The sequence below is a fragment of the Zootoca vivipara genome, chromosome 7 (assembly GCF_963506605.1).
Source record: "Zootoca vivipara chromosome 7, rZooViv1.1, whole genome shotgun sequence".
Taxonomy (NCBI): Eukaryota; Metazoa; Chordata; class Lepidosauria; order Squamata; family Lacertidae; genus Zootoca; species Zootoca vivipara.
Genome location: NC_083282.1, coordinates 64405430 through 64422942, shown reverse-complemented (window position 1 = coordinate 64422942; position 17513 = coordinate 64405430). Strand labels below are relative to the sequence as shown.

At 46.1% G+C, this 17513-nt stretch overlaps 1 protein-coding gene across 7 annotated transcripts in view; it reads left to right on the top strand.

Annotated features, from left to right (window-relative positions):
- Positions 1-17513, top strand: part of NAV1 (neuron navigator 1) — a 284649-nt gene that overhangs the window by 25067 nt on the left and 242069 nt on the right. For 4 of the 7 annotated variants that reach the window (XM_060277185.1, XM_060277184.1, XM_060277183.1 and 1 more), the window contains exon 1: positions 1986-8365. The exons of 2 other annotated variants lie outside the window; for them this stretch is intronic. The gene's annotated coding sequence lies outside the window, so the exon portion shown is untranslated. Of the gene's footprint in view, positions 1-1985; positions 8366-17513 lie in introns of those variants that run through there. One more of the 7 variants, XM_060277186.1, reaches the window with a different exon arrangement.

Below are 17513 nucleotides of genomic sequence, written 5' to 3'. Positions count from 1 at the left end.
GTGCTCTGGTCCATGGGGTCCGAAGAGTCGGACACAAGTAAACGACTAAACAACAACAACAACTGATTTGGTGCTTCAGAAAATAGCCTGCCCGAGTCCAAGGTGCTCCATAGCCTGCCTAATTTAGCTCATGGTCCTTTCAAGTCTTTGTTCTCTCTCCCCCCCCCCATTCACTATTGGGAAATCAAAAATCAGCTATCATTTTTCTCCCTTTGAAAGAAGTGGATACCATTTTCAGACAGAGTAGCTGCTCCAGAGAGAATAAAGCCTGCCAAATTACAGACAAATAAGACCAGGTGACTTTGTGCTAGGCAACTTCTAATTCTTGTTTGGAAAAGTAAATATCTACAGCTTCCTTATTTTGCAGAATTGGATGAAATTTACAGGCAAAATCAGCCCTTCTGAGGGCGTGCGTCCTACCAAATTTCAGAAGGACAGATTAAGTGATTTTCTCATAAGAGCAGCTGCTACAGTTAGGGGGGTGTATAAAAGGAATCACTTAATCACCCCAAGCATTTTGTGAGCAATTGGTCTGAAATTGTAGACACGGAAGAGGTGCCTCTGGGCAAGAAATCTGCCAAATTGCAGACAAATAGGTCCAGGAGCTTTTGTGCTAAGCACCTTATGCTAAGTTGATTGTGGGGAGAACTAAAATGGATTTGCTTTCTGGGTAAAATAATTCACTCTGATTACAAGCCTGACCTGTCAGTCACAACAGAGCTTTCCCTCCACCCTCTCCCCACTCGGGTGTTTTCACCATCACCCCACCCTGGCATTATTCCATTTATAGCAAGATTAGGAGCCTTTAGTAGACACTTGTCTGCAGCATTTCTTAAAAGGTCTGGGTTGCCATGCAGCCACAAAAAGCCCTGTTGACCACTGCATACAGATTCCACTTCATCTCTGACAAACCCAGAATTCTTCTGAGGCACCCAGTTTAGCTCAGGACTCAGGATTAGACCAAATCCATTGCACACCCCTATTTTTAACCTCACACATGTCACTGGATGTAACTGCAGTGTATGTAGGTACAGGAAGAAAATGTTAACAGCTTTAGGGCATATTTCTATGACAGCCTCCCCCCCACCCCCCCAGGCTGTTTCTTACATATAGCATAAGTGGAGGGTTGCACACCCCTGCAAATTGTAGCCTTTCTCTTCAAAATAGATGTGCATATGGGACCCAGTCCTTAGGTATATTTCAAAGAGAAGAGTGGTAATTTGTACAAGCAATTACCCTGCATGACTGTCATGTTCAGCATGGATTTGGCATTCAAGTATGTTTTCTGAATGGCTCTTAACATCGTTGTTGTAATTTTAAAGGGGTTAATTGTAGACTGGGGACAGCTCTACACATTACCATGGAGGAAAGAAAACTGTCCCAGCAGCAAAAGAGGAAGAGTTCTTGGTGCAGATACAACATGCACACATGGGCATATCTAGCGAGGGGCAGGGGGGGGCAGCTGCCCCTGAAGCAAAAAATTACCGTATTTTACGGACCATAACCCGCACTTTTTCCCTCCAAAAACTGAAGGGGAAAAGTCACTGCGGGTTATGGAAATCGGGCTGTTTCTGCCCCCTCCGCGGCTACAGCCAGGAATGTGGGAGTGGGGAGGGGCAGCCTGAGCTGGGGGGTGCGGACAGGAGCTCCACCCTTCCTTCCTTCCTTCCTTCCTTCCTTCCTTCCTTCCTTCCTTCCTTCCTTCCTTCCTTCCTTCCTTCCTTCCTTCCTCCCCCCTCTTTATTTCTTCCTTCCTCTCCCTCCCTCCCTTTCTTTCCTTCCTTCCTTCCTTCTCTCTCTTCCCTCCCTCCCTCCTTCCTTCCCTTTCTCTTCCCCTCTCTTGCCCCCCCCCCGTTTTGATCCTGGGTATGCCCCTGCATGCACATTTGGTCACAGGGAAGACATGTGATTTCCTTCTTTTTGCATCCTTCCCCTCTCTCAACTTTGGGGCCTAGATAATCTTTAGTCTCCAGCTCACCATTTCCCATACTGCCTTTGGGTCTCTAGAACGCTTTGGCATTATTTCATTAAACCTCATTTTCTGGGTTAGATCATGATGAGAGATAATGACTTTCCCAAGGCCACCTAGTAAGTCTCATGTTGCTTTGTTCCTGACTGTCACTCATTTAAACCTAACAATTAATCCACTTTACTGTACTGGCTAGTCATTTCATTATTTCTCAGTCTCCACGACCAGTCTGCTGTTTATTTATTTAAAGCATCGTTTGTTCTTTCAGGACAGAGTCCTCACAATACAACCTGCAACATTTTTTAAAATTACAATTTGAACAGCAGGCACAAAATAACAACAGAGGGACAATGCAAGGCATTGACACCAACCCCGCAAAATTGTGTTTGTACTAACAGCCTATCTGATCTTCCTTGGTCAGGGACCAGAGGTCAGAGTCTCTCAAGCTGATGTGGAAGCCCGGGCAGATTCACACTGTAGTCCTTCCAATACCCTGGTCCCAAAACTGTTTAGGGTTTTTATAATCTAGACCAGCACTGAAGCTATGAGGTCCAAAATGAACTGGGAACCAATGTAGGATTGGTGTAATGCAGGCTTCCTCAACCTTGGCCCTCTAGATGTTTTGAAGCTACAATTCCATCATTCCTGACCCCTGGTCCTGCTAGGTAGGAATCATGGGAGTTGTAGATCAAAAACATCTGGAGGCCGAGGTTGAGGAAGCCTGGTGTAATGTGTGGAGCCATCTAGCCCCTACTAGCATCCTACTGGCCTCATTTTGAAATGGCTGAAGCTTCTGAACTGTCTTTAAAGGCGGCCTCACACAGAGAGCACAGATATACTTGTCTAGTCTGGTTGTACATGGAGGCTGGCTTTCTGAAAGGGCGTGGGCCTCATCTACAACTTTGTACTCTTCTTGGCAAGGATAGTCCTTGTAGATTGTGGCATGTGGCAAGCATGTCAGTGGGTCTGTGTTTGGGAATGCATGAATGGCATTTCCTGCTCATTGCGCTTACTCCTACGCCAGTGGTTTTGCCTGTTTATCTTGATGCAATGCCCACAGGTACAGCGACCAATTCTTTCCCAATATGCCAGTAAAACCATTGCAGCAGCATGTATGCTTATTTTTCAGACTAGCAGATGGGGGGGGGGTTAAAACTTTTAATATATATTTCTGTTAATATGTATGTCACTCCCTTAAAAAATGACTTTTAGCAAGTTGCGAATCCAGCTGTATGGGCTTTGGATGAATTATTTCTTTTGTTTAACCAGAACCTCTTATGGTATTGTTGTTCCTGAAGAAGGCACACAGCATTGTCGGCTTAGTCACTTCATAATTTTCTGCTGAAGCCGTCATTTTGCGTTTCGATCACCAGAGAAGGTTCTGGCAGACTCTTGATGCCTGTGCAGGTGCATGGCAATCGAAAGAGCATAATATATGATACAATGAAATGTAGCCACGTAGCCTAGTTTATGGCTTTCCCACTGCACATATGTTTACCTGCGCACAAGAGCAGACACCATGAGCTAATGCCTTTAACAGCTCTCCGAACCATATCAATCTCTTCATGCTGCATGTTGGCCAAAGACTCTGCTGAGCCTTTCCCATTTCCAAGGTCTGAAATGTTGGAGCAGGGAGGTCTCTTTCCATTATCTCATTGTGGAGCCTACAGAGCCTAATCCAAGCACATTAAGAAGGCACCTGCTATATGTTCAAACAGAGGAAACATACACTGCTTATGTTCCCTTTACAGGCTTTGAGAAAACTCTTGTGGGCCGGATGCTGTGGTTAAGCCTTATGGCAGCTGTGGAGACATAAGCAAATGACTCAGTGGCTGTTCAGAACAGCCCGAGAGTTAACAAATGGTTATCTGCTGTCCTCTTTCCTGTTACTTTGTCCGGATTGGCTTCTCTTCTGCTTGTGGGGCCTCACCTAGGGTTGCCATGTTTCAAAAAGTAAAAACCAGGGCACCCCGAAAGAAGTTGAGCTTTTTTAACCTCAAAGATATGTGATTCTTTGGGTTGCTTGCAAAAGATCCAGGACAAACTGCCGCCTTCTGAAAATTACCCCCAGATGTCACTGCTTGTGCCTTTGAAATCCCAATAATGTCTGGAAAATCCCAGGTATATGGCAGCCCTACCTCAGCACTCTTGAATGCATCATGCTGGCACAACTGAGAACAAAACTAGCTAGCAGCCCCTGGACCTGCCCTAGGAAATGAGAATCTTCTAGGACCTTCCGTTCCTGTTTATTGAAAACAAGAAGATGATTCAATCTATTTCCACTTCTAACCAATGAAAGGGACCGGTTTCACCTGTGACAGCGTAATGGCTGAGTATGACTTGCCAGAGGTGGGCTGCTGAGTTGGAAGCAGAATCAAGGATCTAAAAAGCAGTGGTTCCTGACTTGTTGGAACCAAGAAGACAAAAACTTTAAGAAAGAATGGGAAAGTTTTATCATTTATTTAGGAGACCACTGTAAGCAGATGAGAACATTGGCAGGATTTTAATAACACTTGTAATGTAGCAACCACTACAGATAATATGGACAGATACAAAATATTGGTTATGAAATAATGTGCAGTTGAAAATGTTGACAATAAGACTCATGGAGGGGATGGGGGAGGAAGTCCAGAGATTCAGAGAAAACTCTAAATTTGGATATTCATTTGGTATTGTTATAACTCTACGTTTGTAAAAAAACAAATAAAAAATAGTTTCAAAAAGAGATAGAGAAAAAGCAGTGGCTCCACAAACAAGGCTTCAAATGCTTCATTTTTGTGCACAGTCCATTCAGTACAGGTATTTGACATGGGCAGCCTGCAGCAATGCTGTAGAGAGAAAATCCTAGCTCCACTGATGGAAGCCTTAGAACATAGCATCAAGGGCAGGGCAACAGGAAAAGTCTGTCGCAGGTACTGGCTTAAGACTTTTCTGCACAATTGTGGAGTGTGTTTGCCACTCCCTCCCGAGTCCCCACAATGGAAATTCTCAGCTATTTGCCATGAACTGCTCTGAGGTCTTCCTTTAAGGGTGTGTTTTTGATAAAGGGGCATGGCATTTTCTAGCACTGTGTCTGCTACACTTTTTACATGACAAAATGCTATTCTTCCTTCTGCTCAGCCAACGCTACCTTTAAACACAGACACATGTGCGCTAGTTTGATGAGCAACAAAGCAATCTGCTCCTCCTGCACTTCTCTGCCATTCCAAGAACCTTTAGAGTTTATTATTATAATGTCTTTCCTGACCGTACACTGTCCCTGCTGTGCAAAGCCAGCTCACCGAATCCTGCTTTCAAAATAAAAAATTCCGAACAGCAGGAAGGCAACCCACCCCATCTGCTATATATAGGTGCAAAACATTTGTTTGTTAATTAGCTGTATTTCTCTATTATCTTCCATCCAGTGCACTCAAGATGGTTTAGCACCCAAAATAGTGTTTTACAATCTAACAGACACAATTCAAAAAGGGGGAAGGAAAGAAGAGGCAAATATACAGAAGCAGACACCAACTCTGACACAATGCTACATAAAACCTACTTAAAGATGAATTGGCATGGTCACTAAGGGAGACGATTCTGAGAGAGGAGGAGTCAAAAGGCCATTGGTCCTACCCAGCCTAATGGCAGTGGGTGGGGGCAGGAGTCACTGTTTCACTTCTCTGGGCGATGTAGCCTGGAGGAATGGCTGCAGGTGGGCAGTTGCCGTACATCATTCTACTGGCATTGGATCAGGGCTTAGGGAAGTATTCTCAAGTATTGAGAATGTGACCCTTACATTGCCACAGCTGCAATACCTTCTGTATTACACTCATCTGGATACGCTCATCTAAGGCACTAGAAGCCCAAAGGGTATTCTTGTGGCTTTTGTGGTCCCAAAGGCCACTGGATGTGCTTTTAAAAACTGGTTGGAAAAATACGCGGCAAGGTTTGTTGGCAGTGAGCTTCGTAACTGGAGAGCTGTCCAACACCAGAGTCTCCTGAAAGGCAGGGAACAACCCTAGGGAAAGAGGTGCTGTTCTTCTGTACTGTAGGGATGGACTTTGGGGACAACTGCATTCCTTTGACTTGACATCCTACTTAACAGCCAGCTGATAGCACTTAGAAAGCCGCCTTTGCCATTCCTGGAATATGGAGATAGGTCTATGTGTCCCAGCTAAGGCTTGCTGCAGATACGATTCTTCATTCTTAGTTCCTTCACATTGTCTATTCTTCTGTCTTTAGCAAACTCTGTTTTAACATGCTACCATGCTTCTCCTGTGGCCTCAGCCCTACCCTTACACAGAGTGCTTTCTCCATTCCTTCCTTAAAGCGAAAGCAATACACGTGACTCCAGCCTTGTTTTCATCCTTTAATTTCCTCGCACATGACCTTGGTCATCCATTGGCATGTTTATAACGGCAAGTCTGCAGCAAATTGGGAAGTAGAGGCTGCAAACAAGGAACTGAAAATGTGTGTCCTTGTAAGAGAGGCCAGACATTTAAAAACAAATCAGTTGGAAAGCCAGAAGTATGATATAACTGGCTGCTGTTTCCTTTGCTAGAGTTGTTGCTAACACACTTTAACCTACAGAAAGGTAGAATCCCCTCCTTCCTTTCGTGTGTGGTTACATGTGTAGTGGAGATGTTACTCAGGTGAAACTAGACTTGACGTTAAACATGTATTTGAATCTCATGCTTGGGATTGCCTGCCAACCTCTTTCTAAAAGTGACAGTAGTCGCAGATCCTGGATCAGGAATGCAGCAGCACAGGGAAAAGGGAGGATTTAATCCCCCCCCCCAGTGCATTCTTATTGAAATCCACTCCTGTGACACAAACACACTTTGCCGCAAGTAGCTGTGGTGATTTACATGCAGAGCCAGAGAAACAGAAGTTGGTGGGTAAATGCAATTTTTGGCATATCACACCAAAAGCACTGTGGGTTCACAGAGGGAGAGTAGTTGGTGTCCTGTCATCATGCTAGGAGCCTGTAGTACAGGGGATTAGTACAGGCGATTACTTACTCCTGCTGGGCATTGCTGGCATAATCTGAATGCAACTTCCACTACTTGCAACCCGACCAAGAATCACTTCATTGGCTTCTGCTTCTGTACAGTTTGGGCCAATGGGGACCCTAGAGTGAATTTTGGGGAAGTTTTCCACCAGGGATACTTGCCATAAAGGTCCTCCCATAGTCTCACCAAGTTTATTGCTTTTGCTTGGCTTCCTGGAGGCTTCCTCAGGGCTCAAAATTCAAGAGCTTCTTTAAAGATAAGTGACCAGACCTTAAGGAGACAGACAAAATTTCCATTATACCGTATTCCGTTCTTCCTCTGTAAAGAGTTCTGTTGGAATCTGTTTGTCTCAAGAAATAATGGAGTGTGCCTCCAGGGATGAAGTCAAACTTCTGTGTTAGCAAAGGAAAGCAGAGCCAGATAATTTTTTTGTTTACTTTGCTGCATTAAAATGTGCATTCTGACCTTGACCTCATTTGTACTGTTTTATTTTGATATCTTTAAGATAACATTTTAGTTTCCTGTTAATTAAGTTGCTTTGAATGTATACTTCATATTTGACTTTCTACTGTGATGTTTTATTCTGGATTGCTTTAATTGATGTTTTAATGTAGGTTGCAATCTGCTTTGAGATTTCCCCATTAAAAATATAAAGCGGTATTGAAATGGAAATAATAATAATAATAATAATAAATGATTTTGCACTAGTAGCAGCTTCCAGGCGGTCTTCCGGGGCAGTCCTACAATAGAGTGAATGGGCCAGGCATACACATTTTAATAACTTGCCTATTTTAAAATAGAAGCCTTTCCCCAACCTCTCACCACCCAACATTTAATACCAACATTTTTAGCTGCAACAAAAACTGGAACTGCAACAAAAACTGGAAGGACAAGCAAAAAGCAATGGAATATTTATTGCCCCATCGCATAAGAAAAAAAAGCATTAGCCTATCTAAGTGCTGAATCTCAGTTCCTCCGAATTTTCCCTATGAAGCACCGGTAGGGGTCCGAATCCGAAACGCGTTGGATCTATAAATGTCTCTTCTGCTTTTCGTGGAACACCTTGCCGGTTGAAGCACTCCGGAGATCTCGAAAGTTTGCTCACTATTCTGTACCATTTTGTGGTCCTTTGGGTCGCTCCTAATAAAGGCATTGGCTAACAATGGATTTGGGAGTTTTTTGCCTTAAGAAATCCCCCAGATAAAAAGCACCGTGCTTTGCTTCTGCGTAACGCAGGGGGAAACCACAACGCGGGTGTGAAACCACCGCCAGAAGCTCAATAGGTTCAGCCTCCGGACGCTCTCGCGAGTTCCTTCCCTTCCTCACACACAGAGTCAGCCAGGCTGCCTGGAGTGACGCCGAACGCACGTAGGGATGCTGCGGCGCGGACACCGAGCGCATTGAGGTGAGGCTGGCTGGCGCGCCCATTCCTACAACCGCAATCCGGGTTTTCCACGCGACTTCTGCTTTCCTTCTAATTTCTTCCTTTTCCCAGCGCCGCCAGCTTCCTTAGGGAGGGATCCGGAATCGGGAAAGGAGAGAAGGGACGGGGAGGTGGGGTGGGGTGGAATCTAGGCGCCAGAGCCACGTGGCGCTGGAGGGACGGGGAGGGGGTTGCTCACCGCCCACCCCACCTCCCGTTGGTGTTTCGAAGTTCAACTGAGCGGTGGGTCAGGAGAGACAGGAGCCGAAGCATTTCGTGCTCTACTGAATCTGGAAAGCCGGATCTTCTGATCTGGGCAGGCAGCTACAGCAACCCCTTTTCGGCTCACGGTGGGAGGATGAGCGAGGCTATTACGGCTTGGTGGTGTTGGTGTGTTTTTTGTTTTTTGCACGGTGGTGGCAAGAGGCGCAGCAAGGATTTTTTGTTTGTTTGTTTACCAGAAAGGGGAAATCAGCATTACAGGGCAAAAAATTTGATAGCGCTGATGTTGTGTGGACGCTGATAAAAGTCCATGCGTGAGGAGCACTCATCCCATAATAAACACCAATCAGGAAGCACCATTTATTAACATAATGGGCTCATTCTGTTCTTAACTCTTGAGCTGAGGCTCCAGCTGATGTTTCAGTACTTTGTTCCGCATTCACTTCTGCCAGTCCCTGTAAACTCAAGTCCCAAGGCATGCACAGCTTATACCGAACACATCTGCTGGATCCCCATAACTGAGAGGTGAGGGACCCATGTTCCTTCTGGATGTTGCTGCTCCCATCATCCCTGAGCATTGATTCAGCTGCCTGGGGCTAAGGGAATCCAACAATATCTGGAGGGTCACAGGTTTACCACCCCTGCCTTAACTGAAACCTACATATTTCTCTCTCCCGCAAAACATCGGTTTTCTTAGAATCATTCCACATCCACCCCTCACAGTCATGGCATCTTGCTTCTGCCCTTCCATTCAGCCATCGGTTTCCTCTGTTTAATCTCCTATTTACCTAGGGCCTCCACTGGTAACTGAGATGGAGAATCTGAAGGTGTAATCTCAATAAACAGATACAAGGCCAGGCTTTAGTCCAGCGGGTTAAGTGCGTAATGGGATCACTGATGAATAGCTAAGACCAATAAGAGAGGAGAGCTGAGCTATCATGGGGAGCTCCTGTGTTTGTTTGCTGAGTTGTGATAATACCAGTAATAGCTCTGCCAGGCCTTTCCTGGTCCCATCTTCTTTCTATCTCCTTTTAATAGTGCAGCAAAGAGAGAAAGGCTGTGTGAGCCTGTGTAGTTATACTCTCTTGGTAGCTTCTGTACAGATGGATTTGGATAGTGTTGAGCTGAATCACAGAGTGGGGATTAGGAGGGATCTGATGTTAAGAAGGATGAAAACAGTACTTACATTGATACTATTGAGAGGTGATGGCACTAGGGCTAATGCCTTTCCTCTGGACACCCAGGTGACATGCATGCAGTTACTCCATTGTGCTGAACAGGGTTTCACTTGATTTATACAGGGGTACCTGCTGAAAGATGATTCTACCTTTTCCATCTGACGTGGGTGGCTCTGTGGTGGCTTGTCGATCAGAAGGTCAGCGGTTTGAATACCGGTGATGGGGTGAGCTCCTGTTGCTCAGTCCCTGCTCCTGCCAACCTAGCAGTTTGAAAGCATGAAGTGCAAGTAGATAAATAGGTACCGCTCTGGCAGGAAGGTAAATGCCGTTTCCGTGTGCTGCTCTATTTCGCCAGAAGCAGCTTAGTCATGCTGGCCACATGACCCGGAAGCTGTACGCCAGCTCCCTCGGCCAGTAAAGTGAGATGAGCACTGCAACCCCAGAGTCGTCCGCGACTGGACCTAACGGTCAGGGGTCCCTTTACCTTACCCGCTGAAAGATGATTCCACCTTTTCCATCTGAACTCTTGCCTAGTTGTGCCATTATATCTTTGTGCTTCCTGTGCCAATTTTTTTTTAATCACCGAGGCAAAGCATAATTAGTGTTCTGATTAAATTATACAAAGCAAATAAATGTGCATGTGTTCACTAACTACTTCACGTAATTGTTTAATTCCTAGTTTGAACAAACCTCTAGCTTTTAATTATTATATTGTGTTTTATTGTAAGGGCAGTGATGGTGGAGGCAGCAAATGAGATCAAGCCAAGCTCCCATATAAATGTGATGAAGCCAAGCTCCTATATAGAGTCAAGAGCTGTACAGTCCCTCACTTGCACCGCTTAACCCAGGGGTCCCCCAAACTAAGGCCCGGGGGCCGGATGCGGCCCAATCGCATTCTTAATCCGGCCTGCGGACCGTTCGGGAATCAGCATGTCTTTACATGAGTAGAATGTGTCTTTTATTTAAAATGCATCTCTGGTTATTTGTGGGACCTGCCTGGTGTTTTTACATGATTAGAATGTGTCCTTTTATTTAAAATGCATCTCTGGGTTATTTGTGGGGCATAGGAATTCATTCATATTTTTTTTTCAAAATATAGTCCGGCCCCCCACAAGGTCTGAGGAACTGTGGACCGGCCCCCTGCTGAAAACGTTTGCTGACCCCTGGCTTAACCCCTGCCCCGTCTGCCTCTGATTCAGCACCCACCACATTCTCACGTCTCCAAGCATTTTGCCTTTACTGTGGCCATGTTCAAGGGGCAGCAGAGAAGCCTGGAGGGTGGCATTTGGCCACCAGGCCTGAGAACATAAAAACTCAAGAGGAGCTAGCTGGATCAGGCCAATGACCCACTTTATCCTGCACCCTGTTCTCACATTGGCTAGATACATGTGGGAGGCCTGTGCATTGGATATAAGCACAACTGCACTCTGCCCACCTGCAGGGGACACCTGCCCCTGAACTGAAGGAACTTCGAGAAAGTCAATGTGTTCTCAACCACACTTCCAGCTGCAGATCTCTCTCAATTAAGGAATAGCCACTTTGCAAAGTGGCGTTGACATGGGAAATTTGCCCTGAAGGCCTGCCGTTTCCACAAAAAGATTGCTGAGAGTTGTTCGCCCACTGCAGGGTCTGCATATTTGATCTCACCATGCCAAAGTGCACTTCTGGGATGCTGCCACACCACTCTCCTAGAACATTAAGCCTTTGAGGGACTTCAATAATACTCCTTATCCCTAGTTTACCCCATTGCCTGCCCTGGGTTAACAAGGATGGAGCTGGTATTGGGGTGCTTTTTAATAATAATAATAGTAATAATAATAATAAATTTATTATTTATACCCCGCCCATCTGGCCGGGTTCCCCCAGCCACTCTGGGCGGCTTCCAACAAAATATTAAAATACAGAAATCCATCAAACATTAAAAGCTTCCCTTTCCCTATGTAAACCTTATGAGACTCCATGCAGAATATGCTGACGTCCCTTTCCCATTCCTCATTCTTGAGGACGGATTCCTTTAAAACATAAGAAAAGCCCTGTTGGATCAGGCCCAATGCCCCTCTAGTCCAGCATCCTGTTCTTCTCACAATTGCCAACCAGATGCCTATGGAAGTCTGTAAGCAGGACCTGGGTGCAACATCACTTTCCCACTTGCAATTCTCAGCAAGCATTCAGAGGCATTAGAGCACCACCATTGTGGCTAGTGACCACTGATAGACTCATCCTCCTTGGATTTATCTAAGCATCTTTTAAAGCCGCCCTCTCTTCCAATCTGGTTATTTCTCTTCTGCTCAGAGAACATTGCCTAATACTGTATCAGCTTCTGGCCTGTTGGAAGCCTTCAGAGCTGTGTTGCCAAGCAACAGGTTTGCTTCCTGCCCCATTGTATGAAGATCATCATACTCGCATTCGATCCTTTCAGGCATTTGGTCCTTTCAGCGATGAATCCAGAGCTTCTTTAAAAATAAAGCAGCTGGATTTTTTTTGCTTGGAACCGAGGAGTGCTTTTTCCAGCAGGTCGCCTCTGAGTCTTTCACCCTTTTAATATAAAGCCCTGGCTGCTTCAACAGCCTCTGCGGAGGATTCTCAAAGCTTCTGATGACACACTATGACAAAGCTAGCTTTAATTTTAAGCAAAATAAAAAAATTCCTTCAGTAGCACCTTAAAGACCAACTAAGTTTTTATTTTGGTATGAGCTTTCGTGTGCATGCACACTTCTTCAGATACAGTGAAATGGAAGTTTCCAGGCACTTATGTAGAGAAGGGGTGGGGAGGGGTGGGGATGGGGAGGGGGGGATCACTCAGAAGGGTGGTGGAAATGGGTGATTGACTGACTGATAGCTGTTGATGACCGCAAACGACTGCAAATGGTTTTGCATGAAAAAGCAAGGGTTGAGATGGCTGAAGATCGCTTATCATGTATAATGAGATAAGAACCCGATATCTCTGTTCAAACCAGGTCCCTCCATGGTTTTGAGCTTGGTGATAAGTTGCAATTCAGCAACTTCTCTTTCCAGTCTATTTCTGAAATTCTTTTGTAGTAAGACAGCTACTTTGAGATCTTGTATAGAATGTCCTGGGAGATTGAAGTGTTCTCCTACTGGTTTTTCTGTCTTCTGGTTCCTGATGTCAGATTTATGTCCATTTATCCTTTGGCGTAGGGTTTGGCCTGTTTGTCCAATATAGAGAGCTGAAGGGCACTGTTGGCATTTGATGGCATACACAATGTTAGAGGATGAGCAATTAAATAGTCCTGAGATGGTATGTTGGATGTTGTTGGGGCCAGTAATGGTGTTGTCTGGGTGTATGTGGCAGCAAAGTTGGCATCTGGGTTTATTGCAGGCTCTGGTACCAGTGTCCATGTTAAGTCTGGTGGTTGTATTATTGTGGGTGAGGAGTTGTTTAAGATTGGGTGGCTGTCTGTAGGCAATGAAAGGTCTTCCTCCCAGAGCTTGAGAAAGGGAGCGGTCATTGTCCAGGAGAGGCTGTAGATCTCTGATGATGCGTTGTACTGTTTTAGCTTGGGAGCTGTATGCGATGACTAGTGAAAGCTCATACCAAAATAAAAACTTAGTTGGTCTTTAAGGTGCTACTGAAGGAATTTTTTTATTTTACTTCGATCCAGACCAACACGGCTACCTACCTTTAATTTTAAGCGTCAGCATTATTGGGAAAACAGCACCTTCTTTGTTTTAGGCCAGTATGCACTCCCACTGAGCTCTGTCTTTCTCTGCATACTGATCACACAATCACCCATTCCATCCTATGCAGAAGATCTTCTTTAAAAACAAACTGGATCATTGTCACCAGCATCCTAGTCCTTCATAAAAGCGAGCCGGGAAGGGCTGGGCGATGGGCTCCACGGGGTGGTAAATGCTTCCCTCTATGAGGGAGTATTCCCAGACCCACTGAAAGAGGCGGTCATTAAACCGCTTCTTAAAAAACCATCTTTAGACGCGGCTAATATGGCCAACTATTGCCCAGTCTCAAATCTTCCATTCTTGGGCAAGGTGATTGAGCGAGTGGTTGCTGAACAACTCCAGGCACGCCTGGAAGAAGCGGACCATTTGGATCCCTTCCAGTCGGGATTCAGGCCTCATCATGGGACTGAAACTGCCCTGGTCGCACTGGTTGATGATCTCCGGCAGGCTAGGGACAAAGGTGAGAGCTGTTTCCTAGTCCTGCTGGATCTCTCAGCGGCTTTTGACACCATCGACCATAACATCCTTCTGGACCGTCTAGAGGGGTTGGGAGCTGGGGGCACTGTTATACAGTGGTTCCGCTCATTCCTCCTGGGCCGTGTTCAGAAAGTGGTGGTGGGGACTTGTGGGGTGCCTCAGGGTTCTGTCCTCTTCCCCCATGCTTTTTAACATCTACATGCAGCCGCTGGGAGAGATCATCAGGGGGGTTGGGCTGGGTGTTCATCAGTATGCGGATGATACCCAGCTCTACCTCTCTTTCAAATCAGAACCAGTGAAGGCAGTGACGGTCCTGGAGGCGGCTAACAGATTGAGGTTGAATCCTGACAAGACAGAAGTACTGTTCGTGGGGGACAGGAGGCGCGCAGGTTCTGGGGTAACTGTGCCACTGAAGGACCAGGTGCGCAGCCTGGGAGTCATTTTGGACTCACAGCTGTCCATGGAGGCGCAGGTCAATTCTGTGTCCAGGGCAGCTGTCTATCAGCTCCATCTGGTACGCAGGCTGAGACCCTATCTGCCTGCAGACTGTCTAGCCAGAGTGGTGCATGCTCTAGTTATCTCCCGCTTGGACTATTGCAATGCGCTCTACGTGGGGCTACCTTTGAAGGTGACTCGGAAACTACAACTAATTCAGAATGCGGCAGCTAGACTGGTGACTGGGAGCAGCTGCCGAGACCACATAACACCAGTCTTGAAAGATCTACATTGGCTCCCAGTACGTTTCCGAGCACAATTCAAAGTGTTGGTGCTGTCCTTTAAAGCCCTAAATGGCCTCGGTCCAGTATACCTGAAGGAGCGTCTCCACCTCCATCATTCTGTCCGGACACTGAGGTCCAGCACCGAGGGCCTTCTGGTGGTACCCTCGTTGCGAGAAGCCAAGTTGCATGGAACTAGGCAAAGGGCCTTCTCGGTGGTGGCGCCTGCCCTGTGGAACGCCCTCCCAACAGATGTCAAAGAGGAAAACAACTACCTGACTTTTAGAAGACATCTGAAGGCAGCCCTGTTTAGGGAGGCTTTTAATGTTTAATAGATTACTGTGTTTTATTTTTCTGTTGGAAGCCGCCCAGAGTGGCTGGGGAAGCCCGGCCAGATAGGCGGGGTATAAATAATAAATTATTATTATTATTATTATTCAATTCAGAGGGTGGGGTTCTTAGCTGTGGGAGGGAGCTGTTGCCAGGATGATCAGAGTAGACACAGCCTGCGGTGTTTTCAGTTAGGCTCAGTAAGGGGTGAGTTGTTACCTGACACCCCCACAGCAAGGCAGGCTTTACAAACACTAGAAAACATGTAGTGTGGAAGTTAGGTACGTAGTTTTTTCCAGCCCTACCTGGAGATGCCGGGAATTGAGCCTACGACCTTCTGTATGCAAGGCAGATGCTCTTCCACTGAGCTACAACCTTCCTCTGTAGTTGAGAGGGGATGAAGTAGCAGAACCCCTGAATATATTGGGAGAAAAAAAGTCCTTCCAGTAGCACCTTAGAGACCAACTAAGTTTGTCATAGGTATGAGCTTTCGTGTGATCTCTAAGGTGCTACTGGAAGGATTTTTTTTTTTGTTTCGATTACTTCAGACTTAACACAGCTACCTACTTGTAACTAGTATATTGGAAGAGTCAGGCCCGGCTCTAGGTATATTCCCGGTGGCGCGGGGCAGCAGGGGGGGGGCGCTGCATGGTGAAGCCGCACGGAAGCTGTGCTGCGCGCTGCGAGGGCAGGGGCGCCGGAGCGATCTCTGCGCCTCAGCGCCAGGGTGCCCGACCTGCTTGAGACGGCCCTGGAAGAGTTTGCACTGGCTACCAGTTTCTTTCTGGGCTCAGTTTTGTTGTTAAAACCCTAAACAACTTGGAACTAGGTCAGGGATTTTGTGTCCCTCAAAGTGTTGTTGGACTATAACCCCCCTGATCAGGAGAGTCACATTTTCCCCATTCCTGGACTAGGATACTTGAAGGGTGGTCTTTTCAATTAATTTTTTCCTAAAGGGTGGCTTTTCTCTGCAGGAATGTGCCTGACAGAAATCTTAACTGAAGGCCCATTTCTAGGTACCGCTGCCTCCTGAGGCCTTCTCAGTGGTGATGGTGAAATAATGCCACTTGAAGTCTGTCCTGTTCATTCTGACTTGTAGTTATCTTGAGCTGATGGATGGGGTAAATTGCACAATTATGATGGGTCTAAGAACGACTTTTGTAAGGGAGGCATGACTCAGAAGCCAGCTGGTGAATAACATTCCTTTCCCTTTCACTTCCAATTTGCAAATATCTTGGTTTCAGCTCATCCCTTTCCATGGACTGTCATTGTTGCATGAGGAAATGAGCAAGGAGACCGGACCATTTTCTGTTTGTCATGCACATCTGTAGGATTTGCCTCTGTTCCTTCCCCGCCTCCCTTAGGCATCTCAATGAACATGGAATTTGTGAGAGTCATGATCTTGTGAAATCCAGAGCCAGAGTTAATGTACATATGACCAGCAGCTTGATTGTACTGCAGTAATTGAGGGGGGCAGTTCAGGCTTATAAATCCTGAACTCAGTTGGGTCCCTGGCATGCTGCCTTGAAGGGTGATGAGTCTGTGGGTTATTAACTTGGCTATTAAAGTTGCTGCCTAGGCTGTGGGTTCTATTGGAAGATTGTTTTCCTCCAAAAGTACCTTTCTCTGCTGATCATGCCCATGTTTGTAGAAAAAGTTTAATGTCAGTTGTATAACAGTAACTCCCTCTTGGTTATTCGTTCTTCCTGGTGTGAGCAGGCTAGAGTGAGAGGTGGCTGCTTTGCACACATGGCTCACGTTTAGTGACTCTAGTCCAAGCCAGATCCTCATCTGGTTACACCGGGGAAATTGCATCAGTACTCATGGCGTTACTCCAGCCTTTATTTGCTTTATGCAAGAGTTGGATCAGAGCAGGACTTGATCCCCTGCCAAGGTTTGGGCTCTTGGCCTGAATGTGAAGCTAATATTAATGTGCTGGGGGCTGAAAGGCAGAGGAGAGTTTTGACACACCATTTCTCCTCTGCATGTGTGTGGCTTTTATAAATGCTATTTGTTTGCTCCTAACCTCAGAGGGGGTTTTTTCCCCTAAAAGCCAGGCAGAAATCCTGGAAAAGCTTGAAGACTTGCTTGGGATTAGGGTCACTTGGGAGACTGCTTCTCGACGCCTGAGTGCCTCTTCTGCCCTCTTCTTAAAAGGTGATGGTGGAAGGAGAGAGACAGCCGTTCCTACTCTTTTGCACCAAAAAGATGTAGGCCAAACAGATTTTTAAATGCATGTCTCTGTGAGCCAGCACTGTGAGAGTGTTGGGTTTGGAGGGATGAGAACCAAGTTTAAAGCTCACACAGTCATGAAGCTTCCTGGGTGGCCTTGGCCAAAACACTCCCAGCCTAACATGCCTCACAGGGGAGAAGACTGCAACATACTGTAACCCAAGTGGAGGCAATGTATAGATCTAGATCTACAGGTATAAGAAGAACCCTGCTGGATCAGACAAATACCTGGGCTGTTTGTGGTAGATTAGCAAGGACTTCTGACTCCCAATTGTT